Genomic DNA, 12836 nt, shown 5'->3' with positions numbered 1-12836 from the left:
ACTTTGCATCTTATTTTACATCTAGTTGTTGTCTCTTTTTGCATCTAATTTGGTGCCCATTTATGTGTCCTTGTTATTGCCCAATTTGATATCCTTTTGTATGCCATGTTTTGTTCCCTTCTTTGTGTCAACTATTGCACAATTTTTCACTTCTAATTTAAAACACTTTGTATGTCAATTGTTTGCATTTTGTATTAATTCCTAGTTTAACATCCAATTTTACTTTCAATTTTGCATCCATGGTTACATCCGCATTTGACTTCTTATATAGAGTATATTTTTCTTTACATATATGACCCCCTTTATAGATTCATAGTGAAATATATGATAGTTTCTAAATATCATTAAAGCAGATATCACAATTCAAAATCATTTGTAAAGAAATTTAAGAGAAATTGACAACATCCATCCAAAAAAATAACAATGTGTCATTAACAATTTTCAAAACATGTATAAAATAGCAACATAATACTAATAAAATCAGTATTATTTTTAATCAAAACAAGTAAAATTCAAATATGATTAACAAATCAAAATATTTCATGAATATCGTTATTCTACGATAAATTAACAACATACATAAATCAAACTCATCGTATGATTACAAAATCAAAATGTCTCATTGATATAGGGTAAATTCACAACACCCATCTAAACATAACAATGTCATTCTACACAATAATTTCTTCATAAAAAACAATGCATGTGCATGCCTAGCTACCACCACCAAGATCATCCTCATGATCATCTTGACCATCCTCATTACTCTGATCCACATCATCACCAACACCGCAACTATCATCATCATCTCCTCCTTCACCACCATCATCCTCATCCTCATCCTCATCATCTCCTGATATATGTTGAACATAATTTGGATCATCGTCTTGGCAATCATTACCTATAGCATTCTGACAAAAAAAATCAATATTACATGTTAGTATTAATTACATAACACAACGCATGTTTTTGTTATACAATGTTAACCATAAAATGAGGTAAGATATACTAGCATTTGCACTAGATGTTGCAAAGGAAACATCGTAAGGCATAAATTGAAAAATACAAATACAACAAAAGAATACTTTGATAAAGAATAAAAATATATTGAATGCTCAAATCAATGCCCCATTAACTGGAAGCATTTAGTAGACATATCTAATGTAGAGACAAGCAAAAATATATAATTCTTCAAATTCTAGATGGATGCAATCACTTAGTAATGCCATGTTGAGAACCTTCCTCTACTTGTAATATCCTCTATCAGGGGAAACCTTCACGCCTCTACCTTATATCAACACTGACGAAGTTAGCAATCCCATTGGCCCATCCTATTTATCTGTCAAGTTTGAAGCATAAGGCAAGTGACTGGACACTGGTATTATACAATAAGCTGAAACCTAAACTGAACTTCCCCCATGGGCATGATGGACAAGAGATGGGGCTTTTCTTAAATAGAAGAGATAGGACAATCTTTACATCCCTACCTCATCAACACTGATGAAGTTAGCAATCCCATTGGCCTATCCTATTTACCTGTCAAGTTTGAAACATACGGCAAGAGACTGGACACTGGCCAATCCTATCAGATATCCCTCTATCAAAGCAACATTCTAATGGCCCCTGCTACAATTATACAATATCTAGAGAGCATCATTAGAAACATCCTTTGGAGAGATAAAAATGAAAACAAGTGGCCTCTACTCCATTGGAAATGGGTGGCATTTCTTAAATAAGGTACGAGGGACAGAATGCAAGATCTTTTTAGCAAGGTCCCCTATACGAAAATCTATTGATACTATTGATGGAAACACACTTTGGAATAAATCAATTAGAAGTATCTGGTGTGAGGCAAAAAATAGAAGAGATAATCAAGAAAATATGTATGCCTAAAGGTTGTATAATCTACAACGATGTGCTTCAAGGTAAAATTTTATCTAAGGTAGACACAAAAGTTTCAATTCATACAAAATTAACTATCAAATTGTTTTGTTTAGACTCTTAGAGCTAACTTTAAGTTTTAACAGCAGAAGATCAGACAGACCAGTAGTTTAGGAACTCTGCACTCCTCACCATTTTTGTATACTTATGGAGAAATTATAGATTTTTCAGATGGATGAAGATGTTTCTGAAAGCATAATTTTGCAAACATGCAAATTCTCCTCTGCGTAAACAAATAAAAGCTGAAAAAAGAGAAGAAACCAAAACAGGGGTAGAAGTATAGGCCAACCCAATGTGAAATTTCAATATAACCTTCTCTAACCTTGTCTAATTTCTAAACAACACATTTAACTAGTCATTGATGTCATGTTTCCTCTTTGATGCTTTACATCAAATTAACTTCATCTAACCCCAGCAAGGTAGATGTGCCCACCACACCACTTCATGAGAATGTGTACATAGTTGTACGTCCCTTCATTATCTCAGATGATGCTTTTACTCTCCACCAAACTCGCATGAGAAAAGCAATCTTTGCAAGGTCTCAGTTCAGATTTGGGAAGCTTTGCAAAGGCACATTGTGTTGTTTCATGATGGTAAATGTTATTCATGAATGGAAATTTCTATCTGATTATGCTGAATCCAGGGCATCCTCTGTTATTCCTTGCTGCTTTATGGTTTTTCTGGTTTTGTTTATGGTGGTGTGAGGCTTTGTCGAGGTGTGGTGTGAGAGAGGGACCAGACCATCTTGGCCTACCCTCCTCTTGGGATCAGCTCCTACTCAGGTCTCTTTATTTTCTTCCTCTCGTCAAGTCCTTACTCCTCAGTTGGCCGGGGCACGCACTTCTGAGGTGGATTCTATCTGCAGCAGGGCCTCCTCAGGGCATACATAACCCCGAAAGCTCATCAATTGCCGTGTGAGTTGGAACTAGCATTTGAGGGTGGGAAAATGGCAATGGAAATTTGAGAGGTATCACTGCTTCATTGCTGAAAGGTCATCTATCAAGAGTAGATGTACCAGTCCCATTACAACTAGACAGCTGCAGGGAAGGGTACTCCTTTCCAAAAATGACACTAAAAACAAAATTCTGATGATGATGAACATGATGCAGTTGGAATTTAAAGCCATGGACAAGCATTTGACAAGGATAAAAGCAGTCTTATTGCATGGCAAAGGCCCAACTCATCTAGACAGTCCAGGTGATCAAGCACCCATAGATGTGGAGGTTTCCACCTCCTAGTCTCCTCATGAAAATTTATGTTTTCTATCTTTACTATTATAGTAGGATTATGTGTTATATTTTGTGGCTGTTAAGCCAAGGCACTGTAGGCTTTTTTAGAACTCAGTATATTTTTTTAAAATGTATATTTTTGGACAGCAGACCTCCTGTATTGCCAATGGTCCGGTTTCCCTAGTGGCAGACCAGAGGCATACAGAAGGTTGGATCATATGTGATTATCAACAGTTAATAAAAGGCCTTTAAATTACCTCCCCACCCCCTCCCAAAAATAAAAAATAAAAATCATCTATAAAGTTTAGAAACTCAATTATTGAGAAGATTTTTCGGCATAAATCACATCATAAATCATTTGTCGACGCGTTCCAAACCAACAAGTGTGGTTCATCGTCAGGACAAGTTGAAGATCCAGACCATGGCAGATTATTTTCCAACTAGCAAAATTAAATCACAACTAGGTTATTATCCAGCTAAGATTAATCAGAAATCAATTTTTTAAAAGTATGTTCTTATCAAGCCCAAATTTAATCAAACTTCAATTATACCCTGAAGATGAGCTCTGCAGTGTGGTCAAAAAATTGAGGAATAATCTACTCCAACACAGCTCTCCCCTTGAATAAAATAATGTCCAGCTACCTGAGCTTTAAAGTCATTCTAACCTTTTGTATGGAAGATTTATAGAATTCATTTCCATTTTAGTTATAGAAAATCCCAATAAAGATAGTGATTGATTTCATGTTTGTACATATGTAATGAACACTTAGCACAATAGTATAGCTCAGTTTGCCCAACCCTTTCTACAGAAGGCATAATACCCAGGGAGGTTACAGGATCTATTCCCAAGTAGTTCTGTCCAGTTACCAGCTGGTATTTCAACTAGAAGTCAATTCCATTCCTCACCCAGAAAAAAAAATACAGGGAAAGGAGGGAGAAAGGGGGATTCCATCACTCTGACAATGTACCAACTTCCTCACTTGGAACAGTTAATATGTGGGCAAGTTAAGGGAACATCTTTCTCTGGGAAAATTAATATAAACAATTACTGATGCAGTTACCTCCTTATAATGGCATAAATAAAAATTTTGTTGAATTAATGTTTGTAAGGAATTATCTGTGTAAGGTTCCAATTTTGATGTACGGGCAGAATAAATTATAAACCTATCCATCAACCAGATGAGTCTTGCAAAAAGAAAGAGATAAAGAGAAACTATTCACAAAACTTACCTTTAGCATTTGATGGCCTCCACTATCACTGGTGCTGAAAAGTTGCAACATCGGTGTTTCTTTTTGCGAAGGAGAGTGAGTAATTTCACTGCCTTTCTCAAAATTTGATAAATCACCCTCCCAGTCCTGTAGTAGTCACAAAGAAACATCTTAATATAATGAGGCATTTTCAAAACAAAACCTTTTTAAAAATGGTGCATTGGATAAGGTAGCCTACGTCAGAACACTGTATAGGTCATAGAGGGAAGACCTGTAGCTGCTCTCGGATGGTAGGAACTACCTTATCCAAACTGTCAAAATAGCATGGCGCACTTCCCGACTTCACATCATTGTATGTCGAATCTATGCTTCGAATAAGACACAGTAGCTCTTTTGAAGATACCAAAACACTTAATACCTACAGATGAAAACAAAATATTACATTAGAATACAATAGACTTTAACAAATTATAAAACCGGTTTTCTGGAAAAGCAAAGAATAGAGGTAACACTGCAAAGGACACGTTCAGAAAAAGATGTTATTGCCATTACATATCTCAGTTCTAATGATACAATGAAATACGCATGGAAATTCAACTGTGAATAACCACAGTCCACCCTTTTGAATCCCATTTGATATACTTGTCAGAAAATACATTAACAAACAAAATTATACATGTACTATGAACTCCAGTATAAACTGACATAAATCTCAGCCAAATACCAAACCTGTTGAAAATTAAAGTGATCATGAATATACAACGAAAATGCACGAATGTAAATTGGATTTCAAGTATTGTTTCTATCTGGATAAAAGAAACAAATTAGAAATAATAACCACCAACTGCTACCGTTATCAAAGAAGTGAACTTGTTAGAAGATCAAGCTAAAACAGTGAAATATTGAAATCCAGGAACATATTCAATAAGACATTAAAAAACAATCATCAAACTTGGCAAGAAACGCAAGGTTTCAGGCAAGACCACTGCCCACCCAACCATGATCCACCTAAGTAACATTGAGTTGCACTCACTTCTTATGTGACTTGAGAATGGATTACGAATGCCGACTATTGGCATATCAACATTATCCAGACAGTTATAGGGAAAGATTTGAGAAACTTAGGACTTCAATTTCTTTGAAAGCAACAGACTTACTACACACATTCAGGACATTTTTTGGTCAGAAAATCATTATGATTTACCAGCATGGATCCATCTTAAGCACGGATTCACATAAGTTGATATTCACATAAGTTATTGATATAGATCTTCAAGTCTTACTACACACATTCAGGACATTTTTTGGTCAGAAAAGCATTATGATTTACCAGCATGGATCCATCTTAAGCACGGATTCACATAAGTTGATATTCACACAAGTTATTAATATAGATCTTCAAGTAATTTATTTATATAAAGTGTTAACTTATTTTTTGAAAAGTATAAGGTTTAAACATCTTACTCGCATAATTTTTTTTACTTCTAATTACTTTACATGAAATTATATTATAGGTCAAATGGATAACTAATTAAACATGTATAGCATATTCTTTTTTTCTTTTTTATTATAGCCAACATTACTTTTCTATTTAGAGAATATTTTATTTTTATTTTAAGAGGGACACATGTCAACTCTAGAGTCCAAGTTGAGCACGGACATACTTACACATCACGTTCACACTGGGCTGTAAAATGAGCCTCCTAGCCCAATTATACTATAAAGACAGCAACATGATCACTCCCAATTTGTGTTGAGAACCCTTGACAGTGCATAAGAATATACCAAAAAACATTTTCTTCAAAATTGCATAGTCAAACTAGGTTTGGGTTGGGATCACAAGTTTGTCCATATCCATTCAATATCTATGCCCATTATACAAAGTTAGCGAAGTACCTATCAGATGTAAAATGCAAAACTCAATCCTTCTTTGCAGAACTCGTCCAAAACATGAAGCATATAAATTGCTCGCTGAATTATCAAATAGAAGTAACTTCAGTGCAATGACATCAGGCTGAATTTACCCATTGTTTCTCGAGCAATAGACATGATAATTTATGGAAATGACCCTCCACAAAATACTGTAAATAGATGGTGTGCTTAGCTATTTGATTGGAAATCTTGTCTACAACTATTTAAACTACAATGAATTTGTCAACATAAAATAATAAGTTGGATAGGTATTTTTCAGACACAAAGCATTTGAGATCCAAAAAATAGACGCTAATCTAAATGTCTCTAATTTAAACCACAGACAATTATTTGTTTGTTGAACTAACAACCAAATTAAGTTTCAATAACACGACGTAATTTTCACATACAAAGCATTTGAGTGCAAAATAAGAAAGATAGTTTAAACGCCTATAAAATAAACCAAGGACATTTTTTGTCTGTTAAACTAATAAACAATTATATCAAATTCAAGCCTACATTTACATGCATGAAGACTGCTCATAACTTAATCTATCAGGAATGGATCATTTGTTGTTAATGTTGAATTTTTCTGTTAATATAGCACTGACAGCAAGGCAAATTCAATATTTAAAAGGCAGCAATCTACATTCGGATCTGGACAACACTTTTTCTCCTTTCCTGCTATGTGATTATTCCCATGCAAGAGGAAGTTCCAACTAATTGATTTTCACACTTCCAAAAGTAAATTCCTCATGTCTGAATTTTCTACATACAAAACCTAGGTATAATAATCCTAATTGTTGATCCTACCTTGAAATAAGTACCTTTAATCCACCATTGGATCTTGCTTTAAATAAACATGGGGTCTTGCTTGAAGTGTCAAAGTTTATTCATCTATTCCTTGCTATTATCAATAAGACATAATAGAATAAAGGAAAGAGCAATGCACCTTGTGAGTCATCTGAAGAACTGCCTTGGTATTGATGTGCACGAACTTGTGGGCAAATACAAGAAACTGAACAACAAGAGAGCTATAAAAAGGATAATTAGCCAGAACATAGTTTTGCCAATGATCATTATATCCATAACAACTTTCTTTCGTGCTTCTTTTTACTAATGATCACACAGAATCAGTACCAGTCTTTTGCTTTTGAAGCAAGCTACCTGAAAGTGGAGACAATCGTTGATCCCTATCCCTAAGCATCTTATTCTCTGCCTCCAAATAATGATCCTCTTCGAGAGCGGGCATCATTTCGCCTTCTTCACCAATATTCCAAGGCTGTAAATAATCCAACCATAGATCAATAATGTGTGTAGCCTTCTTCAGACAAGCACCTACTGGCCAATAACTGAAAGCTCGTAATATAAACCTGTACAAAGGCCTCTGTAACAGAAGGGACCATGTAGCAGGCACAACCAAACTACTCTATGGCAAGGAAAATGACCTCAATCTCAAGGTATCCATTTGTGATGCAGCTCTCCATCCAGAATTCAACTCTTCTTGAGGACAACACAAAGTACTGCTTACATAATTGACCAGTATTTTCACAGCCTCTGTGATTTCTACACTGGGGAGACCATACCTATGATATCGATTATTAACAGGTAACAAAATACCAAAAGACTGGCAAACCCGTGAAGGTAAGGGCCAAAAATCGTCATTCACTAACCAAAACTGTACAAAGGTATGAACAACAAACTCGGCGCGAGAAAATATCGATGGATTCTCCTCGAAAAAATGATGTACAGACACACTGGGAGCACAAAAATCAGATATAGGAACAAATTTGTGTAGATACAAATTCAGAAGATGCAAATAAGGGCTAGAATTGAACTTCACAGGCCTTCCATTGTCATGGCTACCATGCAAACTATGCAGAGAAGATGGCCATTTCTCGAAACGAGACCGGGAAGCCTTCTTAAACCCCAATTTCATTTCATCCGAATCCGAACGATGCATAATATCATTATCTTTGCATACAGCGTAATAAGCAAACCAAAACATAAAATACTCAAATGCATTCAACTGCACCTGAAATCCTCCTCCATGGCCGTCCTCCTTCAATCGGTCTTTAAATAAAGCAGGGCAGACTTCAGATAAGATATACAAACCCCTCTCCGACTGAAGCATGTGACGAATCCACGCCGGAAGGCGCTTGGATGGAAACACATAGCGAACCACATTTTCCTCGTCTGCGGCAAAGATTGACGAAAACAAAGCTCCAGACGGCGAGAGAAGATTTACGACCGCATTCGCGGAATGCTCAGAGGTCTGCGCGATCCATCCGCCAATGCTGGACGACTGTAAGACCTCCTCGAAGCCGAAGATCTTGCGGAGCAGAACGGGGAAGCATGTTATGTAAAAATGCCTGGTCTGATCCCAGCTGTGCCTATCGATGAAGGATTCCACGACCCGGCATGAATTCAAAATATCAGACGATGATGAGGAAGCATTCAATAACAGCGAACTTAATTCTTGGGCTTCGAAAGAGAAATCTGTCGAAGGTGAAGAAGACACAGCCATTGCACCTCAATTTTACAGTCTCTCTACTGATCCGGTCGGAGGCTTAAATCCCGAGATAAACCCCTTGAATCTTCCTAAACCCTCATGCAGAACCACTAAACCCTACACTACATCGGATCGCAGCACTCACTGATCTAGTATTATAGGCATTCGAAGGTGGGGATATTCTTCTCTTTATTTCAAAATATTTGCACCGCCTTAAGTAGCTTTTCAACTTTTGCCATTTCCCTTGAAAGACGTTAGTGTGGGGTGGGGAAATTATGTTGTTTTTTAGGAGTTTTTTGGTTTGTGGGGACAAGGCCACTCTTTATGTGACCATCCGGGCAAGCGAGGTGGTAATCTTAAGTTCTTGCAGGGATATCTTATCTCTTATGGATTAATATGATTATTGATACTCTCTTATGAATTACTTACATTAGTGATAAGGATAGGGGATTAAAAATTTAAATATAATAATAAATTATATAAAAATAAATAAAAATTTGATGGGGTGTTGAGATGTGTGTTAGGTTACTAAGCGGATTTGTTATTCCGTTGTCACCCCAAACATTAAAGAGAGGGATAGTGTCACCCACATTTAATGATAATGCATTGTTTTAAATTGGAAATCTTTGAAACTTCCTCAATTTCTTACAATTGTTGGGGTCAAATTGATGATATTTGGTGTCAATGTCATGTTGTCGGGTTATCTATGGGATATTTCCTCTGCGGCTTCTATAGTAGTTCCTTAAGCAACGTGGAAGGTCCAAGTTGTTCTTCCATGTTGGTTTGGCCTTCCATCCTTCACTCCATTTCATGAGCTAGACTATCTACATTTTCCAAGTATTGGCAAGGTTGCATGTGGCCCGCATACCCACTGGTGGGAGTACCTGCACTTAAACTCTTCTAGGTTTATGGGAGCTCAACTCCAACAAGTATACTAGTATTGTCTTTGCTCTTAATTTTTTCCACTGGGTCAGCTACATTTATATTACTTTGGTTTGCTTGGTTTAGGATTCTTTGGGGAAGGTTCAACGTGTTATCTAGGGGTGAGGTAGCCTTGTCCTCCTCCTGCCTACGACAATCTTCCTCACATTGTGTCTTGGTTTTACCATTCCTTTGCAACTCCTTTAGCCTTTGGTTTACCTTCCACCTTTATCCCTAAAATCCTTCATTTTGTACATTGTGCATTGGCCTCACTTTGGTTTTCAATCCCCTAAAATCCTTTTGTCTTTCCAGACTTCACCAATTAGGTTCACTCGCCTCATTATCACCGTGCCTCAACAATGGATGTGGTCGAGACGTGGCTCTGATGGTTAAGGCCCTTTTGGCAAACCCTGTGCTCAGTTGCAAGCCCTAATTGTTGTTTACCTCTTCAATGCAACTACCCCCCCGCCTTCCCACGAGAAGTCCAGGATGAAATTGTTAGAAAATCGATAATGGCAGCTTATTGTACTTATTTTCCTTTAACTTGATATTTGCTTGTGAATCTTATTTATCTTCTTTGTGTTCTTTAGTTAGATCTATTCATCAAACAATGTCAAGAACAATAATAACAACAATAGACACATATATTGGCTTTCTTCTTAAAATATGCTTCAAATGATATACAAAGACCCAAACCCTAGACCAATCCTTCTCCTAGTACCAAGTCATCCCTTCCTTAAATCCTTCCTTGATTCTACACCAAAATGTTAGACACTGCAACTTTGACCTGCCAGCTTCAATACTGCTACCCAACCTGCAACTTCGACCCTGCAATTTCGACCTTAAAGCTTCCAAGGAAACCCTAGAGCAGCCTCCTCTTGGGACCTTCCTAATAGCAAGACAACTCCTTATGATTTCTAGATCAAGTATCTTTCCTTCTAGTTACAAGATGTTGCACTTCACCTTCCTACAACTCAGACCTGTAACTTCACTTCTTCCTGCAGCCCAGAAACCCTAGAATTTCGCACGTGTGAGAGAGATAGAGCCCAAAACAAAATATTTATGTCCTTCTTGTGCTTTCTTGGCCTTCACTCTTCTTTTCCTGCTCTTCCCAGCTATAGATCGAACTCTTTCTTGTAGATTGAACTTGTTGAGTGAGTTTTTCCAAATGAGGTTGAATTGCTTCCTTTTATATCCTTCTCAAGGGGTCGAATTCTCTCCTTTAGGCCGACTTGATTTTCCCAGGGTCGACTTGTACTTTAGGAGCTTCCAGGATTTTCTAAACTCAAAAATAATTATTTTTACAAATATATTTTTGCCCATAAGGGTCTTATAAACATGATGTTGACTCCTTTGACTCGAGACAGTAAATCCTAAGACCTAACAAACCCTATAAGCATGAAGAACATGCTTTACCTAAAACACAATCAATAATGAGCATGAAACCCATGCTTTAATAATAATACATTTTCTTTTCTTTTCTTGTTTGTTACATAGGATACATATTGAAATGAGTACAACAATTATGAAGACCGAAACTAGTTACATTTTCAATAATCCCTCTTAATTAGGGAGGTATTCATAATTGTACACTCAGTACAACATCATATCTCAAATTGAAGAGTTATCACAAAAAGAGTCGGATTGATAAGCCATATTGTAAGCATCATCATCATGACCAGCATTGTCTCTTAGGCCTAACTAGACAATCTCTTCTTTAATCAAGAGCATTATGTTGGGAGGCTTTATGTGTGATACCGCACTACCTCTACAAGTCACATACCCCATCTGGATTTCTATAAGATATGTCCTATTAGGACTATTCTTATCTTGGATCTTGAATCTTGAGTCCTCAAAGAATATCAGTCCTCTTCGACCACTCTTCACTTGGATACTTATCACATCCTCAAACAGTGTTGGTCCCTTTCCTTTCTTGAATGTAATATCATCAAGGAAACCGCAAATTCTTATCCAATTCTCTGCCATTCTCTCTTCATCACTTGAAGAGGATAATGTACAAGTGATGTCCCACATCACTCCCTCTCAACCAAAGACAACATCCCCATTCTCCTTTAATCTTGAGAATAACCCCCTCTAAAAAATAGAGGAGATATAGACTTCCCTTTTATTTGAGAAGTCATCATCACAAGCCTTACAATTTGCCTTCATAAGAGTATTAGCTACCAGTTCTTCATAGTTTTCTGGCTCCCTCTTTCCTCTACATCATCGAGCTTTCTTTCTTTCAAGATATCATGGAGCCACCTTCTCTCTTCAATCTTGTGACAAGTTTCAGGGTACCTTTCTTGCTTATCACTTTCATATTCAACATGAAGGCATTGCATTGAGCTTTCCCAAACTTGAAGCTTGATCATGGCTTCCTTATAAATGTGATATTCTTTAACCTTCAGGTTATCTTATCATACTTCTACCATCCCTTTCAAAATTAACATTTCTTGAACTTACAACTTTCCAGTACCAAATATTGAGCTTCCCTCAATATTCTTCATCCATACAATTGCACTTGCCTCAACTGCCATCATATATTCCTGCGACATTCTTCCAGGTAGCAAAATAATATGTTAACCAAATTACCAACAGTAATGAAAATTAGACTTGCCTCGTTATGATGACCTTCTCATTCCATCAACATCCTCATGATCCATCTCCATATGAATCTTCCTTCATGCATCAAAGTGCCGAAGGATCGAACTTTATTACCAAGTTACAATTTTTCTTCTAGGGACTAGACTAGATGTTAATCATCGTTATACATATATTTTAGAGAAAGTCTTAAATTATTTACACATCTTTAAGTAAGCCAAATAATATTCCTTTCAAGCATCATATATCCATATACATAAGCATATTTTATGACCAACTTTCTTTCACAAGATTCTATACACAAGAATCTTATCTAGAGTTTTAGATCCAACATGCATTCCTATGCTTTCATCCAATCATTTAGATATTCATATATCTCGCAAAGAGCCTACATCCTGACTATTGCATTCTTTCATCCCTTTACTAGTATTGGTTCCACATTACATGGAATGTCTACTTAACCTTGCCATGATGATTTTTCCAAAGACCTTCAAAAAACAATGGTCTTTCCT

At 36.5% G+C, this 12836-nt stretch overlaps 1 long non-coding RNA gene across 1 annotated transcript; it reads right to left on the bottom strand.

Annotated features, from left to right (window-relative positions):
* Positions 1 to 560: 560 nt before the first annotated feature.
* Positions 561 to 4526, bottom strand: LOC149208236 (uncharacterized). Its single transcript, XR_016252078.1, has 2 exons — positions 4401 to 4526; positions 561 to 911 (listed from the first exon to the last, which is right to left on the bottom strand). It is a non-coding gene; the product is annotated as an uncharacterized LOC149208236 (long non-coding RNA).
* Between the last annotated feature and the right edge of the window lie 8310 nt (positions 4527 to 12836).

Source organism: Pinus tabuliformis, chromosome 1_2 (genome assembly GCF_031772625.1).
Source record: "Pinus tabuliformis cultivar Carrire ecotype Pingquan chromosome 1_2, CPIR1, whole genome shotgun sequence".
NCBI classification, from domain to species: domain Eukaryota; kingdom Viridiplantae; phylum Streptophyta; class Pinopsida; order Pinales; family Pinaceae; genus Pinus; species Pinus tabuliformis.
This window is presented reverse-complemented; position numbering and strand designations above follow the sequence as displayed.